The sequence below is a fragment of the Macrobrachium nipponense genome, chromosome 16 (assembly GCF_015104395.2).
Source record: "Macrobrachium nipponense isolate FS-2020 chromosome 16, ASM1510439v2, whole genome shotgun sequence".
Classification (NCBI taxonomy): Eukaryota; Metazoa; Arthropoda; class Malacostraca; order Decapoda; family Palaemonidae; genus Macrobrachium; species Macrobrachium nipponense.
In genome coordinates this window covers 67922940-67931280 of record NC_087209.1, presented here as the reverse complement: position 1 = coordinate 67931280, position 8341 = coordinate 67922940, and positions in this window count along the sequence as shown.

Here is an 8341-nt window from a genome sequence, read left to right as displayed (position 1 = left end):
CCAGGAAATCTGGGAACAAATTCGTAAGGCTCTTAAGAATAGGTTGCTAGCTACACCTATCTTATAGTATTGTCATGATACTAAAGTAGTGAATATATGAAGTTGAGAACGTTGGTTTTCTGTATATGGTAATTTGTATTCTGTCGTGTCTCTGATTATTAAAACATCAAGAAAAGGAATTTTGTTGTCTGTTTCCCATTCAACTTTAAATTTGATGCTGGGCACTAATGCGTTTAATTTTGAGAGGAATTCATTAAAATTACCCCACTTATTATCCCAAAATGTTAGTATGTCATCCACGTATCTCATCCACAGCATGTTTTTGGGTTTTATTGCATTTATTACTGTAGTTTCAAAGTATTCCATGTACAGATTGGCTAAAATAGGACTTAAAGGACTTGAATAGGGAGTCTACGTCAAGGCTTAAAAGTTTTATGTTGTGAAGTGGTATATGTGCTTCTCTGAATTTGTGACAAAAGTCTTCCGAATGTTTGATGTGACTGGGAGAAAAACGTGCCTAAAAAAGGAGGAAAGGAGGCCAGCTAACCATTTAGAAATTTGTAATTGAAAGCTCCGGCGCATGAAACGATGGGTCTGAATGGAAGATTGTCTTTGTGAGTTTTGGGAAAGACCATAAAGTAGGGTAATTTAGGATTAATTACTTTAAATTTCTCTAATAGTTCAATACTCTTTTTGTCTTGGCCAATTAATCTTACTTTCCGAAAAAATTCTGTGGGAACGTTCTGGAGGGGATTTTTCGTCAGTTTTTCGTAAGTATTTGTGTCGCTAAGGAGCTGGTTGATTTTGTCGAGGTAGAAGTCTTTGTCCATTATTACAATTTTGCCGTCTTTGTCGGATCTACTTATTATAACATCTAACTTTTTTAGCGAGTGGATGGCTATCATGAATCTGCGGGAACAGGATATTTCTTATGAAGGTCAGTTAAAGCTCATTGTGAGATCCGAACCACATTTTATCGAGAAATGAATTTCTAATCACCAGAAATAAATTTCTCTGGTTCCTCACTGGCAGCAGTGGGAAGCTAACTTAGGCTACCAGATTGATAGGCGAATGCGCAGCCCACTCGTCCACTGAGGTACTATCTATTTTATGGGATGTAATATAGGAATATCGCGTTGATGACGAATATATACTGGGAAACAAGTCATATTTAAAAATATATGTAAACAGATTCCTGTAAGCTCTTTGCTTAGATGTATTTTAAAATGTATTTGTACATATACATAACTGGAATTTTATCTTCATTTCAAGATCGCTACTTTGATATTTATTTAATTTATAGATTCCGTTATTGTAGACTTTCCGACAACCAACAGATAGTTTACCTAGGACAACTAATAAACTCTTGGACTATTCAGACAATGTATGACTAAACTCATCCTCCCGTTTAACGATTATGAGAGGCATTAAAAAGTAAGAAGTTATCGAAAGAAAATCTCCAGAAGACTGTTTTAATGTTCAGCTATCATCTGTTAAAAAATACGATTATTTCCCAAGCACAATGTTTTGTAAATGTTAGGAAGTAGATTTGTTGCGTAATTTATTTTGTTGCTGGCTATGTTATCATATGAGTTAATTTGTTATAATCTATTTTAAGATTACTTCTTTTCTTGCCGTAGCTCGTTTGGGCTAAGTTTTATTTGTGCTAGCTATTTGGTCGTGCATACATTCATACGTACATACAGACAGACATACATAGAAACTGTTATCAGTCCAAAGGCGCTTAATAGCGTTTTTGCAAAATATATAGACTATGAAAGTCAGGGTAGAAATGCAACATGGGATTTTTGAGCCAACTCATCATTACGGGAGTGAGGCGGTGATGTTGTATTGAAAAGAAAGAAAGTATATTTTTATACAGTTGGGATTGTCTGTTTGCGCAGCATGTGTGGTGAAAGAGGAAGAGGAATAGGATTTTGTGGAAATATGCTGACGGGATAAAAACGTTAATGCTGTTTGGGGCAAATTTTCTCACTTATGCAAATTCTATCGAAATCGATGGCAGATACAATCTTCTTATCAAGACTTTGAATTAGTCTATAATACATTGTTTTTCTTCTTCTGTTATGCTTCTCAGGAATAAGGAAACACGGAATCGGAGGAATTTACTTCTTGTGATAGAATTTCATTTCTAGATGTGGTTCGGATCCCACAATATGGTGTAGGTCCCGTTGCTGAGTAACCAACTGGTACTTTGCCTCGTAAAAATATCTCATCCCTCGGGCCAGCCCTAGGAGAGCTGTCAATCAGCTCAGTGGTCTGGTTAAACTAAGACTTGACTTTTTCAGGAATACGGAAAAATCATTTGGGATTTATTCCATTCATTTTTCGTTTGTCCAGTCGACGAGCCGTTTCTCCACATCTTTAGATGGATCATGATATTTTGAAATGTTTAGTTTGTGTAGAAAGAATGAATGAGACGATAGATGCGTGAAAAGCGTGTGTAATTCAGAAGTGTTGTGAAAGGGGAGTAGCAGAGTTAGAAAATTCCATGTCAGAGTGAAAATGTTTCTGGGAAAAGCGCCTAAAGACTAAGATATGCAAAATAGAGGTGAAAGGCCCTATATATATATATATATATATATAATATATATATATATATATATATATATATATATATATATATATATATATATATATATATATATATATATATATATATATAAATATATAGGGCTTCCATTTTACTGCTGATGTTCCTTCTGTGTGGAAGACAGGTGTGGCTCTGCCGCAGAAGTTGCCCCACACACTGGGTTCATTCACAATTAAGCAGTTGAAATATTAATGGCCAATGGCTGCTCTGCTGTTGATTTCTCTCGGCTCACACCCTCTTAGGGGAAATTGGTTTCTGCTTTATATTTATATATGTATATATGGTAAGTATATATTATATATATTATATTGTGTATATGTCTATATACACTTATATGCATAAATGTGTGTGTGTGTATATATATATACTATATATATATATATATATATATATATATATATATATATATATATATATATATATATATATATATATATATATATATATATATATAATGTGTGTGTGTGTGTATTATATAACATTGTATATATATATATATATATATATATATATATATATATATATATATATATATATATATATATTTATATATATATATATATATAATATATATATATATATATATATATATATATATATATATATATATATATACATATACATACATACGTACATGTGTAAATATACATGCTATCCAACGTTCGATGTCCTCAAAGATTTAAAAGCCTCCTGGGCAACGAGGAAGGAATAAATTCATGGAAGACCTCCATAAAAACGAATAGTCAGAAGAACATGGTCTTCAAAGTATAGCGATAGCTTTGGGTATCACGAATTCATAACTGATGCTATTCCGAGGAGCCTACGCTGCTGGGGCGAGAGCTCCTTTGAGCTTATAAAAAGTGTGAATAATGAATAATTGAAGACATAAATATGGAAGTTAGGTCAAAGGTCACGCGAGGAGGCGTATGTTGGTTCACATCCGTGAGGTGAAACTTGCTGGTGAGTAGCAAAAAGAAATGCGATAAAAAAAGTTATTCAATGATATAATAATTGTTCTTTGTTGGCTTTTTTATTTGATAACCGCTTTTACTTCTTATTCTGCGTCTTCTTCTTCTTCTTCTTCTACTCCTTCTTCTTCTTCAGATATTGCCCCAGTGCTCTGTTCTCGATGTTGACGCAGTCCTCTATACTTAGTAGTCCTCTCCCTCCTTCCTTTCGTATTATGTATAGTCTGTCCGTATTTGCTCTTGGGTGTAGTGCTTTGTGTATTGTAATATGTTTCCTAGTGTTCTGGTCTATGCTGCGAAGTTCTGCCGTCGTCCATTCCACTATTCCTGCGCTGTATCTGGTTACTGGCACTGCCCATGTGTTTATGGCTTTTATCATATTTCCGGCATTGAGTTTTGACTTGAGTATCGCCTTGAGTCTGCATATATTCTTTCCTAATCGTGTCCTTCATCTCTTGGTATTTTATATCTCCTTCTTCCATTATTCCCAGGTACTTGTATCCCGTCTCATGTGTGTGTTTCATGTTGCTCCCATCTGGTAGCTTTATCCCTTCAGTCCTTGTTACTTTGCCCTTTTGTATGTTGACTAAGGCACATTTTTTTTATTCCGAACTCCATTCTGATGTCCCGCAGATACAATCCTTGCAGTCTGGATTAGGGTATCTATTTCCTTGATGCTCTTACCATACAGCTTGATGTCGTCCATGAACATCAGATGGTTAAGTCTGTTGCCTCTTTTCTTGAGTTGGTACCCAGCATCCATCTTCTGCAGTACTTTTGTCAACAATCCCGAACCATCTTATTATTATTATTATTATTATTATTATTATTATTATTATTATTATTATTATTATTATTATAAACTTCAAAAATATGTGCAGATTTATCTTTAAATATATCTACATATGCATAAATGTGGATTTGTTTCTCCATTTCAAGACTCGTGCTCCTATGAGAATGTTTAATTATTATTATTATTAGTTTTTTTTTTTTTTTTTTTTTTTTTTTTTGCTCTATCACAGTCCTCCAATTCGACTGGGTGGTATTTTTAGTGTGGCGTTCCGGGTTGCATCCTGCCTCCCTAGGAGTCCATCACTTTTCTTACTATGTGTGCCGTTTCTAGGATCACACTCTTCTGCATGAGTCCTGGAGCTACTTCAGCCTCTAGTTTTTCTAGATTCCTTTTCAGGGATCTTGGGATCCGTGCTAGTGTTCCTATGATTATGGGTACGATTTCCACTGGCATATCCAATATCCTTCTTATTTTTATTTTCAGATCTTGATACATATCCATTTTTTCCCTCTCTTTCTCTTCAACTCTGGTGTCCCATGGTATTGCGACATCAATGAGTGATACTTTCTTCTTGACTTTGTCAATCAACGTCACGTCTGGTCTCTTTGCACGTCTCACCCTATCCGTTCTGATACCCATTAGTCCCAGAGGATCTTTGCCTGATCGTTTTCTATCACTCCTTCAGGTTGGTGCTCGTACCACTTATTACTGCAAGGTAGCTGATGTTTCTTGCACAGGCTCCAGTGGAGGGCTTTTGCCACTGAATCATGCCTCTTTTTGTACTGGTTCTGTGCAAGTGCCGGGCATTCACTTGCTATGTGGTTTATGGTTTCATTTTTCGTATTGCACTTCCTACATATGGGAGAGATGTTATTTCCGTCTATCGTTCTTTGAACATATCTGGTTCTTAGGGCCTGATCTTGTGCCGCTGTTATCATTCCTTCAGTTTCCTTTGTCATCGCTGGCTAGTTCTTTAGTGTGTCTCATGTATTGTCCGTGCATTGGTTTGTTGTGCCAGTCCTCTGTTCTGTCTGTCTTTCTCCTGTCTCTGTATATTTCTGGGTCTTCGTCTACTTTTATTAGTCCTTCTTCCCATGCACTCTTTAGCCACTCGTTTTCACTGGTTTTCAGATATTGCCCCAGTGCTCTGTTTTCGATGTTGAACGCAGTCCTCTATACCTAGTAGTCCTCTCCCTCCTTCCTTTCGTGTTATGTAGAGTCTGTCCGTATTTGCTCTTGGGTGTAGTGCTTTGTGTATTGTCATATGTTTCCTGGTTTTCTAATCTATGCTGCGGAGTTCTGCCTTCGTCCATTCCACTATTCCTGCGCTGTATCTGATTACTGGCACTGCCCATGTATTTATGGCTTTTATCATATTTCCGGCATTGAGTTTTGTCTATCAGGAGCTGGTTTTTTGTGCCCCTACACTTCCTTCTGCAGCCTTTCTGTTGGTGGGGGATGGTGTTTGTCTCCTCTAGGAGACAAACACCATCCCCCACTGATGATACCTGTTAGTAACTTCCACATTATTGGTAGGCAGGTGATAGGCCTGTAGTTACTGGCTATATTTCCCTTACTCTTGTCTTTTTGTACTAAGGATGTTCTTCCTGTGGTCATCCATTTGGGTGCTTGGTGATTTGAGATACAATGCTGGAGTTGTTCTGCTATTCGTGGGTGTAGGGCCTTGAAGTTTTTGAGCCAGTATCCATGGACTTCATCGGGACCTGGGGCTTTCCAGTTTGGCATTTTCTTTAGTTGGTGGCTGACTGTGTCTGTCGTGATCTCTGTGAATCTTTGTTTTATTCTCCATGTTTCTTCTTCCTTGACTTCCTGGAGCCATGTTGCATGTTTGTTGTGTGATACCGGATTGCTCCATATGTTTTCCCAAAGTCTCTTACTTGGTTCGGCTTCAGGAATTTCTGGGTGGTTGTATTCCCCACTCTTAGTTGGCTGTATAGTCTTTTCTCTGGTTGGTTCCGAATAGTTTGTTCTGTTTGGTATCCCTTATTCCTGTTTCATGTACCGTTGGATCTTATGTGCTTTGGCCTTAGCCTCTGTTTTTACATCTTCTATTGTGTTGTTTAGTCCCCTCTCTTGTACTTTGTATTTCTCGTTGAGTTCCTCCCTTGTTTTCTTGCTTCTTAGCCTTTTTTCTGCCATCTCTTTCAGTTTACTCAAGTCAGATCTCATCACCATGATTTGCTTTTCCAGGCGCCTTTTCCAAGGAGGTGCTGTTTTGGTTTCTGTTGGGTTGGTTGTGCTGGTGGTTTTGTGTTCGATCCCATCAGTTCTGCTACTAATCTTGTTCCTGCATATGTCAAGTTATTTGTTTCTGTGATACTGGTGGTGTGTATTATGCCCATTATTTCATTGACCTCACTTGTTTTCCCTTCTTTCTTTCGGTGTTGTAGGCTTTCATGCAGGGGATCTTTGTTCTCTCTGTATCTGGCTCCATCCATTGTCTAATCTTTTCTACCCATTCCGTCCTCTCTGTTACTTCGTCGTGTTTCTTCGTGTGTCGTTGTTTGATACCTCATCCTCCCTGTCGTCTTCTGTGGCATCGTCTCTCAGTTCGTCTTCGTGTAATTCGTTGTCGTGTGACATTTCCCTTTCCAATTCTTCTCTTTCTGTTGGGGAGAGCCAGTTTCTTTTTCTTTATGTTCCTTACTTGGTCTGCCAGCCTCTGCTCTGTTTGGGGGGTGTGTTCCTCTCATTCCAGATGTTGACCAATCTTCTTCTATATCCTCTCGTCGGGTTGCTTCTAATGTAGCATCTCCATATTTCCTTATTTTCCTTCTCTTGTCCATGTTCTTTCTTTTCTTCCTTTTTGCCTTTGCCTCTGTAAGCCTCCAATCTCAGTCTGTTGATTACTGTCGTTGTGGTGATCAGTTGCTGGATGACGACCTCCAAGTACCGACCGTCTTCCCCTTCAATTGGGTTGAATACTTGGTTGCCGGACGAAGCTCCTCTGTTGCCAGAGGTTCCATTTACGTCGTTGTCGTTTATTCCTTCATTTCTTTCCATCATTGCTGAGTTTTGCTATTTAACCCCAGAGCTGGACCCTACCCCATCAGGGATAGGTACTCATTTACAGCTGAGTAGACTGAGGAAATTATGGTAAAGATCCTTTCCCAAGGAATCAACGCCGAGGAGAGCGGTCACCCATCCAACGACTGACCAGCCCCAATGTTGCAACTTGACTTAAGTCTATTGACGACCTACCCAACTCCTCCAACGCGCCTCCCACATATTATTATAATTATTATTATTATTATTATTATTATTATTATATTATTATTATTATTATTATTATTATTATTAGTTATTATTATTATTATTATGGAGAAAAGAAACAGAAAAAGTAACTGAATATATTGCTACTTATCGTTACAGTCTCAAATTATTTTGCACTGAATTGGAAAATTTTCTAAAGGAACAAGGAAATGTACACTGACCTTGTGTGAGAAATGTGATCTTAGTTTCATTATGAAGAAAAGAAAAAAAAAAAAAACAACTATCGGGCAACTTACCATTACGATTTCTTAGATAATTATATAGCATTTCCATCAGATTTAGAATTCGAGTGACGCTTCAACGTCATAATTTGATTTGATACCCCAGTGAAAGTTTGGTGTTATTTTGCTTCGAATTTTGGCATCAAAAGACGTCCTCTATTGGATTTGAAACTCCAGTGACATACATTAGCCCTGGACTCAGATTCAAATGACTTTTTAATATTAGCCAATGACAGTTCAGTGTTTGCCTCTGATTTCACACCACAATGGCCTTTGCATTTATAGTTTTTCTGAAACTCCTGTGACACCATCTTTTGGACTTGAAATGGCAATGACACGTCAGCATCTGAACTGAATTTGGAACCCCAGTGACACTTCATCATTGGCGTCGCAGTTGAATAATTCAACATTTGCAATTTAAAAATCAAGTGATTCAGGAGAAATCCAGACA